The following is a 17,695-nucleotide window of genomic DNA, read 5'->3' as shown; positions in this document are numbered from 1 at the left end:
ATCCCCTCTACGTACGAGCCCACAGCGTATAATTATTTAATATTATATTATTAGCGCCATCTATTGACAACTAGATTAAATGTTATGTCACCGACGAAATGTAATCAACGACGTGCGTTTTTTCTGTCACATATAATTTAATGCGTTAGAGAGAAATCGAAAAACTGTGACGCACTGAAAAATGCTCATGAAAAGAACCATACGTTCTCTAAAGCTTTTCCTTTAACGTAGATTGTTTTGTCTTCATTCTTGTGCTTACTGACAATCACGAGTTTTGTTTTTTTTTGTTCAGAGCCATTTCATACTTCTCACAGTATTGTGCAGTGCGATAAACCAAACGTTGCAGCCCTTCTCTGCTGTCCGCAAAGAGTATTGTATCATCGTCTACATGTCTGACTGAATACTACCTAAGGTTTGTTCCAACACGACCAAGAACCGTCACATTGACGTTTCGTTAATAGATAATTATCGTTCCATGGGATCGAAATAATACGTTCCATGCTACTGTGCAGGACGGTGATCGTTACATGTACGGTTCTCAGTCGTGTTGGAACAGACCTCTAGTAGTGCAAGCACCGTGTTAACATCTGGGGGAGAGTTTCGGGCGCCATCTGGTGGATGGACCCAGCCGGCGGGAAATTCAATAAATTTCTTCTGCGAACGTTGGCTATTCATTTTAATCAAAAAGAATTTAGGCAGCAAATTCAAAAATTGTTTTGAATTTTAGTTAAGAGCGCCCCCTGGTGAGTGGGCTGGTATACAGCCAACTGAGTGGGCCAGTATGAGCGCCAAATTCAAAAATTAGGATCTGAATTTTTGGCAGTAAATTCAAAAAGTATGTTTTGAATGTGAATGAAAAATATAGTTGTAAAATAACAAATAAAAACATTCTATGCCAAAAAATATATTCTCTGACCAAAAATATATGCACTTATGCATTATAAAAAAATTATGTTCTGAATTTTAGTTTAGAGCGCCCCTGGTGAATGGGCTGGTATATAGCCAACTGAGTGGGCCAGTATGGAAGCCAAATTCAAAAATTAGTATCTGAATTTTCGGCAGTAAATTCAAAAAGTATGTTTTGAATGTGAATGAAAAATATAGTCGTAAATTTAACAAATAAAACTTATTCTATACCAAAAAATATATTCTTTGGCCAAAAATATAGTATACACAATATAAAGAACATTTTGCATTTTTATAATATAAAAATGCATAAGTGTATTATTCTATATTTTTGGTCAGAGAGAATATTTTATATTTTTTGGCCTAAAATAAGTTTTTACTTGTTATTTTACGACTACATTTATTTTTCATTCACATTCAAAACATACTTTTTAATTTACAGCCGAAAACATTTACATTTTATATATTATAAATAAAAATGTATCATTAGAGAGACGAGAGACTCATACGTTTTGGTACAGGATAAGTTTTTATTTTTATGGCTGTATCTGTCTTCCACTACATTAAAACACTTTTGTCCTTTTGAAAACAGAAAAATAAAACAGATATTCTTAAAAAGTTATTTATTTCTGTAAATTACTTTATAAAATTACTTGAGCAATCAAAATTTGTATGGAATTACAGAAGTATCATATCATAGATATATTTTATACGTGACTGCTACCATTCTGGTCTTCACGTATATCCTTGTGCAGGGATCCACGTTATACTCAATGGAAATGGGTCCCATTTTGAGCCTAGGCATCTATTGACTCTGACCTACTAAATGATAAATGGAATTACTCACGAGCAAGCAAGCAAAAAGTAAACACACCTGTAGAGACTTGCATGCCCATATGGCCATTCAGGCATACAATTCATTGGGGTGAGAAGGATTGGTCTGAGTAAATCAGGGACCACTCCTTCGAGCTCCAATGCTCCCCAGGCTTTCCTCCACCCCTCCCACAGCACGCTGATGCGCTATAGAATCGTCAAAATGATTGCCATGTGAGAGTGCAGGGATAAAGAACCCTCATATGAAATATTTACCGAATATTGCTGAACCGTGTGAGGCACTTTGGTCCAGCTCCACTTAACTGATGTATCATCGATTTGTTAGGCGCAAATTACCCAAATGTGTGTGTGTGATGTGTGTGTGTGGTGTGTGTGTGTGTGTGTGTGTGTGTGTGTGTGTGTGTGTGTGTGTGTGTGTGTGTGTGGGGGGGGGGGGGGGTGCGCGCGCGCGCGCCTTAACCCTTTCAGTTATGAGTTTTTGTTTGCAAAGATAAACATTTAAAACTTTGAGGTTGAAATATATGATGTTTTTAAAGATTTATAAACAAAAAATTTTACCCATAAACATTATTATGCCTAGCCTAGTACAACGTACAGAGACGATTACGGTGATTCAATGTAAAAAACGGGAATTTGGTGTTCATTTAAACGAACATGGTGACTGAAAGGGTGAATGTTATGAGCTTTATTTTTCATCTATATTATAATGTCATCATGTGTATAAAATCATCAACTTAAATAATAAAGAGAAAAGTAAAATATATAAGCATGCATAATAAAAGTGAACTATGTAACTATCTACAACAGAGAGTGAGATAAGGAGGCACCATTTCTCCCAAACTATTCCCCTTACTCTACAACTAGAAGATATTTTTAAGAAATTAAAATGGAAAAGGTGCATAAACATCAACGGATCATAATTAAACCATTTGAAAACATATTTTTATTAGAAACATGTCCAAGAACTAACTGAATGTTGAACATTATGTATACACAGGCCACGTCATCAGACTGTGAAAACCAAATCCAGATGCTGAAATTAGAAAAACACAACTGGGATGGGCCGCTTTTGGTGAACTAGAATGTATTTTAAACAACACCCCCATTTCTATAAACATAGCTGTATAACACATGCATACTACCAGTTTGTACATACGAATTGGAGACTGTATCAGGGATATCATGGAAGAAATTAAAAAAATGAAATGATGTTGGGCTGGTCACACAGTCAATTATAATGATAGCAGGTGGATAGAGAGAATTGTAGAATAGAGACCAAGCAAGACGAAATAAGCATGGGAAGACTCAAAAGAGATGGGTAGATGGCATAAGAACAGTGGCAGGCAAACAGTGGATCAGAATGGCGCAAGATAAAAAAGGATGAAGCAATTGTGAGAGACCTAAATTTGGGAGTTGATGGAAAATGGTTGGCAAAGAAGGAAATATGTAAAACAATAAAAATAATGATTGAGATTCATACGAGTCCAGTAAATGAAAAACACAATTTTATTTGCTAAAAACAAAATGAAAATATTAGCTGTAAATTGAAATTATTTAAAAAATGCAGACACACTTTTTGTAAAAAATGTAGGCAAAAAATATGATAAGCATAAAATTTTATGCTATAAATTCGATTTTACTTATACAGTGAGGACATTTGAGTTGGAATAAATTAATTTTCTCGGTGGGAAATTTCTAACGCCATCCATCTGAGCATAATAACGTAATCATTGAATTTTTTAAATGGAAATAGGGGTCGCGTGATAACTCATTCGAAAGGCTAATCAATTCTATATTCACTAATATAAACATTAACATAATTGTTTATACAGTGTGCCCAAATTTTTTTTAATTACATAAATTAATTGAGACAAAATGAAGAATGTTTACAATTTATTTAATTCAAAATACATTTTACTGTTGCCCTAAAGCAGAGAAAATATGTTTATTTGATAAATAAATATTGTTTTTTGCTTAAATTAAACGTTCAAACTACCAAAAGGCAGGTGGTTGGCACTTTAATATTTAATTTAAGCGATAAACAATATTTATTTATCAAATAAACATTTTTTCCTGTTTTTGGAAATAGTAAAATGTACCTATTTCGAATTAAATAAATTGTAAACATTCTTCTTTTTATCTCAATTAATTTAATTCAAAAAAAATTTGTTTGACATTATAAATAATTATATTAATGTTTATATTAGTGAATAGAGCATTGGAGAACCTTTCGAATGAACTATCACACGACCCCTATTCTCATTTAAAAAAATAGTCAATTACGTCATCACGCCCAGACGGATGACGTGACGGGGATTATGATAAATGATAAAAAATTACAATTTAAAAATAAAAATCGACCATCGAAATAATTCGAAAAGGTTTCCGGATTTATCTCCATAGTCAGCCATTCTCGAGAAAATTAATTTATTCCAACTCAAACGTCCTCACTGTATACAGAAAAACAGAAAATCATAAAAGTACAAAAAATCTTCAAATTGTGGACAATCCCGCTTTTGTTCTTTAGGACCTCCTAATGTTTAATGAAAGAATTTAATATAAATTCATACTATAATGTTTTAGATTCTTAATTACAATATCTATAAGTTTTTGTGTCATTTCATTTGTTTTTATGTAAAGAAAAAATGTATTAAACAAAAATGTTATATTTAATGTTTTGTTTTATTTTTAAATACTTTTGATATGCATTTGCATAGAGTAAAACCTCTGTTAACCGAAATAATTGGGTGGAGGCTGTTTCAGATAACAAGAATTTCGGTTAAAAATAAGTGTTTTTGTATTCTTCTTATATCAAATTACATAGTATTCTTGGTCACAGTTGACATTAAAAAATACTATGAGGTGATTTTGTAATATTTTCTTTACTATGTAAATTCAGAATAATACTTTACTAAGTACTACAGAATAGTACTTTTTTGTTTATTTTAACTGATTTGTGTTATAGATGTAATATGTGTAATGGATAACTATTTCGTTTTTGTTTAATGTGTAATTAAGATTTATTTTACTCTAGTTTAGTAGATATTACATATATTGATTTTATACTGTATGTTTTGTAATGGGGGTAATCCCGTATACAGTGTGTCTGCGTAACTTGGAACCATATGGGAAACTTTTTTAATATCAATTTTACGAAAAAAGTCATTCTTTATAAAGTGCTCTGCATAGTGTAAAACCTAAGATGCAATCATCAGGTATGTCAAAAAATATTAATTTCGCTCAAGAGCAAACTACCTTTATATTTCAAAATATCAAAAAATTTTATTATGAAACGTTATTTATAATTAAAAACCATATTCAAATATGCAATAACAGCCTTCTACGTGAAAAAAAAATTCTGAGATTTTCTTAAATTACCGATTCCGAACATCATTTTTATTTAGTAGACATGTAATAACTCTTTTATTAAAAATTTTAGGAAAAAAGTTATTCTTCATAAAAATCTCTGCATGGTCTAAACCTCAAGATAAAACCATCAGTTTTCCAAGTTTGTTAGTTTTATACGAGGTGTGTCAAATACTATGAATTTAGAAAGAATATAGAAAGAATTCTTTCTAAAGTCATATTATTTGACACACCTCGTATAAAATTAACAAACTTGGATAACTGATGGTTGCATCTTGAGGTTTAGACCATGCACAGATTTTTATGAAGAATAAGTTTTTTTCCTAAAATTATTAATAAAAGAGTTATTACAGGTCTAATAAATAAAAATGATGTTTGGAATCAGTAATTTAGGAAAATCTCAGAATTTTTTTTTCATGTAGAAGGCTGTTATTGCATATTTGAATATGGTTTTTAATTACAAATAACTTTCCATAATAAAATTTTTTGATATTTTGAAATATAAAGGTAGTTTGCTCTTGAGCGATATTAATATTTTTTGACATACCTTGTATATTATTGACAAAATTTGATTTCTGATGATTGCATCGTAGGTTTTAGACTATGCAGAGCACTTTATAAAGAATGACTTTTTTTCGTAAAATTGATATTACAAAAGTTTCCCATATGGTTCCAAGTTAAGCAGGCACCCTGTATAAATAAATAAATAAATTGCATATTTTAGTTGTATGAAAGCAATGTTGACAAATTAACATTGAATTATTTCTGTTTTGATATAAAAATTTACCTTTTATTGACGTAATTATTGAAACTGTAACTATTGACCCATTTCGGTTAAGCAATGTTTCAGTTAACAGAGGATTTACTGTATTTATCACAAATCAACTTTTTTCATGAAGTAGAAAAGACGTTTGTAATTTGGTGAGGAATTAACCTAATAATTGTTTTCATTACTTTATAGTTCAATTATTGATATATACGTTTGTTTTGATGAGGTTAATTCCTCACCAAATTACTTAAGTGGAACGTTTTCTCTACTTCCTGAAAAAAGTTGATTTGTGGGTTAAAATTTTTACCTTTCAGTACAGTGGATAATATCATTATATGAGCATAATACATATTATAATATTATAAGAACTATAAAAATATACCTCACCTACATTCTCAATTGTAATAATAGGGCTTTTCATTCACAGTCATTTATTTCGAACTTCTGTCATATGTCCTATAATTCATGTATATTAATATTATACACAGATTATATTAATATTATATGAGATTCCTATGATGGATGCTCGAAACTAAGCTAATCTGTGTAAAATATTAATATACATGGATTATAGGACATATGACAGAAGCTCGAAATAAATGACTGTGAATGAAAAGCAAAATTATTACAATTTAGAATGTAGGTAAGGTATATTTTTATAGTTCTTCCACTCTGACTTTTCACATGCGTTGATATCAAAAAATAAAGCGAGACATACATTGATGTGTGGCATTGATATGTACTACTCTCAGAGTGTCTGTGAGTTAAAAAGAGACCTTGTATGAATAGTAGTTCGTCAATAATTTCGTGCATGGGAAAAGTTAGAGTGGAAGTACTTTATAACATATTACCATGCATGTCAATAAATTGAGATTCTTCAGTAGCCTTTTCATCCTGATAATCTGAAATTTAAATACAATAATTATAAAACATGACAAATAAATAAATCTATTTGAGTAAAACATAAATATCTGGACCTTTATTATTATCAGAAATGAACTCAAATAAGTAATATATTGCGGAGAAATCCCAACAAAATTTCTAATAATGGAATAGTAGTATTACAATAATTATCTTCAAAATGTCAGTCTAGATGGTCCAGTTGGCAAAGGCGCAGTTGATTGACAAGTATAGTGGTTTGCGATCGATGGTTCAAGCCTCAGCCAGGTCAAGAAATTATTAAAAGGCCGACGCCGTAGTATAAAACTCGATAGAGTCTACGGCTTGGTCTGGAATAAACTGGCATCTGATCAGCTTATGGAGAAGCAGTACGGCAAGGGATAAGGGCTTGCGGCTTGGTGATACTCCTCCATAGATCCCTACCAAAGGGCGTTGACGCCTAAGAACGGTGTATATACGGTAAGAACAGTGTATATATATCTTCAAAATAGTTGTATTAAAAATAAGACAGATTTTAGGAATATAATTACTAAGGCAGATTTTAGGAACACAATTACTAAAAGTCAAGTAAGAGATTTGATGATTTTAAAACGTCCATTCGCTAATCTGAGACACAACTATCTACATTACAATTACAATAAAAATGTACTATACAGTAGAACCCCAATTATCCGTGCTCCTCAGGCCAGAGGTGGCACGGATAATCCAAACATGTATTTCCTATGTATAATACATATCTGTATGCCAGAGGTAAAGGGCATTATGTCACAAATTTGTAATTTTACAGGAGAAGCGTAATTTTACAGGATGTACTTATGCTAATACACATTATGTCACAACCCCTTGTCTAATTTATTTTTAAGATTATTATCTTTCAAAATTGTATTATTTAAAACACATATTGTGATACTAAACTTGATTTATTTTTAATAAAAAAAATTGAAACACAATATAGTGGACATAGTGCTATTTACCTCTTCAAGATCTATTGGGTCATGGTACTAGATGTTTACTAAAAATGCATTATGCAATGTTAAACTTTAATTTGTTTCTCCTTCATGACAAACATTACAGGGTAAAGTGTAACATTACCCTGCTTGTTTAATACTGGATTTGTAAAGCAATGTACACAAAGGCATAGTATCATGCACAAAGGTATAAGCTTACATGTCCACATGGTGCCCTCTGCCTCTAAATAAAATGTGACAGGATACCTTTTATAAAGTGCTTACCTTTGTTATTTTATAAAGTAGGACAGAGTGCTTTATACCTCTGTGTGGAGAATTAAAAGTTCATTATAAATGCAGTATAATCCCAATATTGACAAAAATGGACATAGTGCCCTTTACCTCCGACATACAGATATGTATGTATATACATGCATATGTACCAATCATAAAAATATAACAGGTAAAATAAATCATTATGAGTCTCTCTTTCGGCATATAGAGTTTCCGTTGAGTAATTTACGATGAAGATATTTTGATAAAACCTCAAAAATGCAATTTGAGTAATAGAAAATCATAGCATGGATATCCGCAGCACGGATATTCCGCACCTGGATAATCGGGGTTCTACTGTATAAAAATAAACAAAACAAGACACGTTGAATGTTCAAGGAGCACTCCCAAATCATAATTTGGGAGTGCTCCTCGTGCTTGTTTATTTCTAGTGTATCTTTATTGTGATTGTAGTGTAGACAGTTGAGTCTCAGAAAATATTTGCTAAGAGGTACAGTTCTTACCTCTCTCTTCAATCCTGACCCCCAGGAGGGAGTGTAGTGGTCGACGTGATGTCATATATTGTCTGTCTAAAAAGATCTCTGTCTCTGGTCATTTATTTTAACTCATGCATAGGTCTTTTGCATATTCCTGTAATTTGATTGATCCAAAGTATTTTAATTGTTGGATATGTACTTTACTCGATAGGTGTTGGGGTAATTATTTAGTGTTGACTCACCGCTCCCACAAGTCTGACAACTGTATATATGGTATCTGCCTTACCTTCTTATCATTTTAAAATTAACAATTAACTGCGCTCGGCTTTAATTTTTGTATTTATCTCATTTAAAAATGTGAAATTTTCACATCAATTTCAAATTATGGCCGCCATTACAGTATGCGCAGATCGCTTACATATGGATTGATGACAGTTTATTTCTGCAATGTTGCCTAATTTAAAATTTTTTATAATTTCTTGTGCAAAGACAGAAGGTGCTTTATTTTTTTTTTGAATTTTATTAATAATTAACAAAACACTCTACACTCTAATACCCGAAAGTTAGGTTTGGACCGAAGGGTTAGGTCTTCCTCCTTTGAGAAATTGTACTGTATAATACATAATATATTAATTTTTTAATTTTATTAATAATTAATATTATATTAATTGCAGACATAAACTGCATATTATATCAATTGCAGACATAAACATTGCAGAAATAAACTGTCATCAATCCATACGTAAGCGATCTGCGCATACTGTAATGGCGGCCATAATTTGAAATTGATGTGAAAATTTCACATTTTTAAATGAGATAAATACAAAAATTAAAGCCGAGCGCAGTTAATTGTTAATTTTAAAATGATAAGAAGGTAAGGCAGATACCATATATACAGTTGTCAGACTTGTGGGAGCGGTGAGTCAACACTAAATAATTACCGGTGTTGGCTAACTTTTAGCTCTATTAAAATTGAATTATTTGTCCTATGTGGTTCTTACCTAGTGGTGGTAAAAATGAGCTTGGGATGGCCCCTTTGGTAATTCCTCTTGTTCGAACTCTCATGTATCTTAAAATTTTCTTTAAAATGCCTAGAACAAACACGAAAACTGTTGTAAAGATAAAGTGGTGTATACTTACCTAAGGTTTCAACCCTTCCAAGAACATGTCCATTTCATCTCTGGAAAACGTAATCGATGTGGAGAAGGTACAACCACCAACACAACATGTTCTACATATTATTGTATGTTGTTCCATTTCAATAATAGTCTATCTGTCTTAGCCATATCACTGGTCATAAAATTACCTCTATTTAAAAAAAAAACAAAACAGGACAAAATCATAAACAAAATGACGGAAAATGAATCATGCGCAACGAACTCTTACGAACGTGACTTGTTGATGTGTTTCGTGTTTGTGACTACTAGCACACTAGCACCTAGCACAGCACCTCCAAGCGAAAGGGGCCAGGGAAGCTCAAGATTTCTATCCCACTGTGGTAGGGGTACCAGACCACACAAAAATCAAAAGTTTTTCATAATTAGGTATTATAATCCACTAAATATCTTTATTTCATAACTATCTTTACTATTTTCCATACAAAAAATACCGATTAATCATATTATGATTCAAATTACTAAACTCTCGTGACGTAATCGCGCCCTTAATGTTCATTGGTTAGTCGATTTAGGACGGTTGTCTTGTCCGACGGTGGTGGGGAGACTTATATTTTTGACTTTACGTCACAAGAGTTTACATTACCATATTTTTAAATGATTTTCGATCATTGAATGTGTGTTATTGTGTATATATGTGTATTATTTGTGTTATTATGAAATTATTAGACAAATAGTACACATTTTATCTTATACCGGGTGGTGAATCGTAAAAAGGGCCATAGGAAACTCAGTGTAAAATTCTGAATTGTTGAATTCCTGCTTCCCTAATTATTTTACATCAAAAGTCATGAGAGAATACTTGTAGAGAATTAAAATCTGTATTAAAATAAAAAGTTAAAATTGTTCTACGATTTAAATGCATTCCAAAATTTTGAAAAATATGATACATTTGCCACAATAGGTATGCGTTTAACTGACAGTGCTCACACCATTGACTGAATAAAAAAATCTTTATTATTAATCTTTTCTCCGCAACTGAGGGTATCTTATCAACTGTATTGTTTTTAAACAATACATAGATGATAAAATAAAAATATTGACAGTTCAAAAATGTGAACATTATTGCATTGTGTGTGGCCTAAGTTTGGGCTGAAAACTAAAATGTATTACATTTTTACAAAATTTTGGAATATGTTTATTTACGTAGACCAATTTTAATAGGTATTTCCAATACAGATTTCAATCCTCTACAAATAGTTTCTAATGTCTTTTGATGTACAATAATTATTAGGGAAGCTGGAATTCAACAGCTCAGAATTTTACATTGAGTTAATGCAAAATTTTGACGCATGTCAAAATTCTCAATGTGTTTTAATTATATTCATTTTTTTCGAATCCTGAGAAAACTAATAAATATTTTTGAAAAATTTAAACTCAGAATGAAAGACTACATTATTACCGAGGGCTGAAAGTCCCTGAAAACTTCTATAATGTTTATTTTAATAAGTTACAGGGCTGAAAATAAAAGAGAAGTGTGATATTTAATTTCAAATATTTCATTCAATAGAATCTGCTTGTTTATTCTAAGGGGCTTTCCGCCCTCGGTAATAATGTAATCTTGCATCCTGCGTTTAAATTTTTCTAAAATACTTTGTTTTCTCAGGATTCGAAAAAAATCATATTACGATTCAAATGACAGTAAACTCTCGTGACGTAATCTCACCCTTAATGTTCATTGGTTAGTCGATTTAGGCAACCGTAGTCAAGGTTCATAAATAGACAGGTTGCATGGTAACTTTCCACCAATCAGCGTCGAGAATCTAATGGCGGGAGTGACGTCACCCAGAATGCTGCATACAAATTCATTCACTTCACTCATTGAAATGAACTCGGAAAGTAGGAATGTATTGAAAATGTGTATATTTAAAAAAATACGTTTGGATTTTTAATGACTATTTATTTCATATATTCTTTAAAAAATGTGGTAGATACCTGTAGAGTTACAAAAATCATAGAATATAATTGCAATTAAATATATGCAGTAGAATAGCATTACTACTTAATTAAAGCAGAAGGAGATTCTTTCTTGTGTATATATGGGACTAAATCATTCAAATATCCTAGGTATATTAATAATGGGTTGAATACAATTTACTTTTTTAAATAATTTTGAGTAGGTATATAATAATTTTGAATTGGGAATAATGCATGTAGTACAGTATTATAAATTCCTCCTAACATGTAAACCATGGTGAAAAAGAGATTCAACTAAAGATTTATGTATCAAAATTAGTAGTTTTTCCCTTAAGTTTAACATAAGAGCATCTGATTACGTAAGGTACTGGATTGTAATATCTAAAACTATTAAAACATTATGATTCCATTCAATAGGTACCTGTGAAGTTTTACATTAACAGTAAATTATAAAAAAATACAATTTCAGTGCAATAAAGGGAATTTTCCCCATTTTATATATTCATTTAGTTTATAATTGTTTATTCAAACGATCTTCAGATGGCTGCAATATTGGTTATAATTTTATATGAAACAATTACATATAATAGATCTATTATCTATAGACTTAATTAGATATATTGTTCAATAAGTCTAAGCAGATTGCAACCTACACAGATGATGTAAACTTGATGTGAAGAACCGCAAGAGACATTACAGAACTGTAATGTCTCTATACAAGAATGTTCTTTACTATACAATACAGCAGAAAGAAAATCCAGTAAGTAGGTACTTAATACAACCACATTAAAATGTATCTTAACACTTGTAAAAGAGTTTTGGGTTTAAGTTATTATACTAAAAACACTTAATGATATCTATAGATACATTATATCTCAAGATATAAACACAAATTAAAACACTAACGATATTTAATAACAAAATATAGCCTCCAAACCACGTATCCTATTATGTTTACAAACAATTCGTAAAATTGATCGTCTGGGTGACGTCACGATGACAATATTTCATTTGTCAATGTCAAAGTTACCATACAACTATGGAGACCTGTAAGATCTATGGAGACCTGTGTAGGTCTCCATACATACAACCTATGGTATAGGGACCTTGAACCGTAGTAATGTCTAAGAACCGTGGTTTTCGTCAAATGTTCGTAATACGTGTATTTGATTGGCTAGAAAAAACGCGCATTCTAAATATCAACGAATCAAACGTAGGTTAGGAATAGACATCTTATGTATATAACCATTGTAATGCTGCATTATTTTTGTGTTTAATCACGGAGCTACCGCTTTTTCCGTCTCATCAAACTTAATACATTAGAGAGAAATCGAAAAACTGTGACGCACTGAAAAATGATCATGAGAACAAGAATAGATTACCACACCTTATATTTTTGCTGTTCAGAGACAATAGATAGGATATATTGAAAGGTGGAAAAACATTACATTTTATTAAATCTTCGATTAAATTATAGCTGTGTGGAATGTATTTTGTGCACTGAAAGAAAGTGTGATTCAAATAATGATACTATATAACTTTATTTATAGTATCATGATTCAAATCACCCACCTTCTGACATTCAGTACAAAGATTTGCATCAAAAACTTAAGATGACGCGCCTTAGCAGTGAACTTGTGCACCAGGTTCTCCGGTGGTCGGAGCGGCGTATATCTGACGGACAGCGACCCCAAAAAACCCCCGAGTAACAAAATCTGGCACTTTGCATTTTATGCACTTCAAAATGCACCACCTATTTTTCTATAGTATACTTTTTTCCTGATATCATCCTGAACACAATGCAAAAAAGTGCAAGTCTCTAGATATTGTGTGCTAAATGCCCTGGTCTATTAAAATAAAACTCACGATTCGATTCATGAGATTTATTTATACAACTTTTCAGTTTGAATTTATCTTAAACACTAACTTACTCCTAAATATTATCGTGCTTATATATTAACTATTGGGACACACTGCATCTCAGTAATCATCTTATTAAGACAAATTCTTTTAATAATTAAATGCCTTTGGTAAAACAAATACGTTTGTTTATAATAAATACGATTGATCTATATTACCACATCAATGTATCGGTTTTCGATACAAGGTCAGTTTGAAATAACAATTAGTATTCGTTATTTATTATCTAGTCAATTCAGCACTTTTAATAAAAAACACTCTCACTATTATTTATACCAAAACAGTAAACAGGGGAATCCACTTTTAGTTCTACTTAGTTCCACTTTAGTTCCACTCTTTTGGAAGACAAAGTTATACGCTCATTTCAAGCTGTAAACTTAAGAACAGTAGGTCCAAGTTCAATACACCAGCCAATCGACAAGGAAATAGAGGAAAAACAAAGCGACGAAGAAGTAGAAGAGGGATAAAGTGACGAGGAGATAGAGGAAAAAATTAACTAGGAAATAGAATAGGAAAAAGGCGACGTAAAACAAGATATAAAAATATTAAACATGGCTCTGACAATTAACGAATTTTTGAATATTGCAAGCAAAGTATTGCCGAACGAGTTTGATGGAAGCGCAGGTAAACTACAACCATTTTTAGACGCATTAGAACTACTGGGAAAAATAGCAGAAGGACATGAAGAAACAGCGATAACATTAATAAAGACAAGATTGACCAATAAGGCTAGAAACCTGATAACCACAGAGGATACGATCCCACTTATAGCCGCGGCACTGAAGATAGAATTAAGAGGCGACAATCCGAAAACGATAATAGACAAGTTAGCAAAGAAAAGGCAAGAAAACAAAGATGCAGCGGTGCACGCATCTGAAGTAGAGGAACTAGCGGAACAGTTGAAGGTAGCATACATAGCAGAAGGAATGCCATTGGAATTAGCGAAAAAATACACAACGGAAACAGTGGTAGCAACAATGAAACGAAATGTTAATACGGATAGAGCTAAGTTAATACTGGAGGCAGGTAATTTCACAACACCGCAGGAAGTAGTATCCAAATTTCTATCGATTGATACGACAGAGGAGAACACACAGGGAAGAGTGTTCAATTATAGGACGAATTATGAAAATAGGAGAGGACAGCAGCAATACAGAAGAGCATACCATAACAAATACGATAGAGGGAGAAGAAATAACTTCGGACAGCGGAACGAAGGAGAAGCAACAGAGAACCAACGGAATTATTCGAACAGAGGATATAGACAATTTAACAACCAAACGTACAGAGGAAACCAGAGAGGAGGACGTAACAGAAACGTTAAGGCCCCGTCTCACCATCAAATAATTGACAGTTATTTGATCAAACTTGACAGTCAAACGTGACTAGTGACACAAACTATACATACTAACTGTCACTTTGTGTCACTAACTGTCAAGTTTGATCAAATTAACTGTCAATTATTTGATGGTGAGACGGGGCCTTAAGGCTACTGGAGTTAGAGGACAGCCAAGAGGAACCAGAAAACCAGCAGTTGGGGTTTTGAATGAACGAATTTATTTATTTATTTAGCGTATGGCTCTATCACAGTTTTTGTATAAAAATAAAGATCACAATACATTAAAAAATAATAATAATGAATTTTTATAAACGAAAATTTAGTTGATAAATAGATATTGCCGATTTTCACAGTTACCTCGTGGATGTTGTTCTTGGTAGAAGTAGAAATCAAGGCTGCATTTTCTATGTCTGTACGTACGTAAATTGCTATACCGTAGGCTCTGTCGTAGGTAGCACCCAGTAGATCATAGCCGGGGATTTTTCCTCTTGAACTCAATTGAAATTCGTTTTCTGTATGCGTTTCTTGTAATGCGACCAGATCAATATCGTTATCTTTTAATAGTTTGATTAGAATTTGACATTTGGCTCTACTTATACCTTCTATATTTAATTGGCAAACTCTTACATTGGGTCCAATTTCTTTTGTAAATTCTTCTTTGGAAACTCCATTCAATAACTGTGTCATCTTTAATAATTATTCTAAAATAACTGTGATATCTGCCAGGAGATCTTTAGGAAAGATTGTCTGGCGCCTCTTGTGCTAGCTCTTTAGTTTACCCAGGGTGCACGTGTAGTATTACCTGCGGACGCGAACTAGCATTACACCCCTGAATGAACGAAACAATGGAAGTACACAGTCAGAAGTGGAATATAATATTTACAACTTCGACTTAAACCTAACGAATTTTGTACGAATGAAAACAGGAATCTTAGAAAACACAAATACCTTTATCATAGACACAGGAGCTGATATTTCAATACTGAAATGTTCACAAGATTTTATGAAGGAACATGTGAAACCAAACACAAAGGCGAAAATAAAAGGAGTAACTAAAGGAGAATTACAAACAATGGGGGAAGTTGAAACAACACTAGAAGTAAAAGGATCTCGATTTGAGCATATCTTTCAATTAGTTGAACCTAGCTTTCCTATTCCAACCGACGGAATCATTGGGAGAGACTTTATTTCAAACTTTCAATGCATACTAGACTACGCTAACCTAAAATGCACATTAAAAAGGACAACGATTGTTACATTAGTACGAACATTTTGGATAATATAGATAATGATACCGCCTAGATGTGAAATTTACAGAGTCGTAAAAATTTTTCAAACGCTGAAGAACGACAGGATAGTGGAACAACAGGAAATACAACCAGGAATATTCATAGCGAGAGCAATTATTTCAAGTAATAATCCGTACATCAAAATTTTGAACACAACCTACGACACAGTAAAAGTAGAGACAAACGCAATCAAAACATTAGACATTAAATTATTCAACATATATAGACTGATCAACGACAGCAAGGACAGGAAAAAGGAATTACGGGAATCATTGAAGTTAGATATTCCAGAATACATACGCGATAAATCAGTATCTTTATGCGAAGATTATTCAGATATATTCGCCCTAAGGCATGACATGCTAACATGTAACAACTTCTACGAACAGAAACTGAGAGTTAAAGACCAAACTCCGGTATATATTAAAAACTATAGTACACCTCATGCACAAACAGAGGAATTAAACCGACAAGTACAAAAACTGAGAGACCAAGGAATAATAGAACCGTCCACATCAGAATACAACAGCCCAGTAGTGCTGGTACCGAAAAAAGCGATAGATGGAAATAAAGCATGGAGATTATGCATAGATTTTAGACAACGGAACAAGAAAATAGTCACAGACAAGTTTCCTTTACCAAGAATAGACTCGATATTAGATCAACTAGGAAGAGCAAAATGGTTTTCAGTTATAGACTTAATGTCAGGTTTTCACCAAATACCATTAGAAAAATCATCGAGAAAATACACATCGTTTAGCACAGAAAATGGAGCATTTCAATTTACCAGATTACCTTTTGGATTAAATGTAAGCCCAAATAGCTTTTCAAGGATGATGTCAATAGCATTTTCAGGATTAAAACCAGACAAAGCATTTCTTTACATGGACGATATAGTAGTAATAGGAACATCTGAGAAACATCACCTAGACAACCTGAAAAAGACATTCGAGACATGTTGAAAATTCAATCTGAAACTTAACCCAGGAAAATGTCAATTTTTTAGAAGAGAAGTAACATATTTAGGACATGATCTTTCTCAGGAAGGAGTATCACCAGACAAAGCGAAATATGCAACGATTGAACAATACCCGACACCTAAGACAGCGGAAGAAACAAAAAGATTCGTAGCATTTTGCAACTATTATAGACGTTTTATTCAAAATTTTGCTGAAATATGCAGACCACTCAACAGATTATCGAGGAAAGGAGTAGAATTTTTTTGATCAGAAGAATGTGAAAAAGCATTCAATAAGCTTAAATCATCTCTAATGAAGCCACCGATCCTAAAATATCCAGATTTCAATAAACAATTCATCCTAACAACAGACGCATCCAACGAGAGTTGTTCAGCAATTTTAAGTCAAGATTATAACGGAATAGACCTACCAATAGCATACGCATCAAGAAGTTTCAATAAAGGAGAATGTAATAAACCTATAATCGTTAAGGAATTACTAGCGATTCATTGGGGAATTAATCATTTCAAATGTTATTTATATGGAGCACCAACATTTTTAGTCAAAACGGATCATAAACCCCTAACACGTTTATTTGCAATGA

At 32.3% G+C, this 17,695-nt stretch overlaps 1 long non-coding RNA gene across 1 annotated transcript; it reads right to left on the bottom strand.

The window, feature by feature from the left end:
• Positions 1–5,587: 5,587 nt before the first annotated feature.
• Positions 5,588–10,163, bottom strand: LOC126882013 (uncharacterized). The gene is made up of 3 exons (XR_007697078.1): positions 9,494–10,163; positions 8,520–8,646; positions 5,588–6,777 (listed from the first exon to the last, which is right to left on the bottom strand). It is a non-coding gene; the product is annotated as an uncharacterized LOC126882013 (long non-coding RNA).
• Between the last annotated feature and the right edge of the window lie 7,532 nt (positions 10,164–17,695).

The sequence above is a fragment of the Diabrotica virgifera genome, chromosome 3 (genome assembly GCF_917563875.1).
Source record: "Diabrotica virgifera virgifera chromosome 3, PGI_DIABVI_V3a".
Taxonomy (NCBI): Eukaryota; Metazoa; Arthropoda; class Insecta; order Coleoptera; family Chrysomelidae; genus Diabrotica; species Diabrotica virgifera.
Note: the sequence above shows the minus strand (reverse complement) of the source record. Positions and strands in the feature narration are given on the sequence as shown.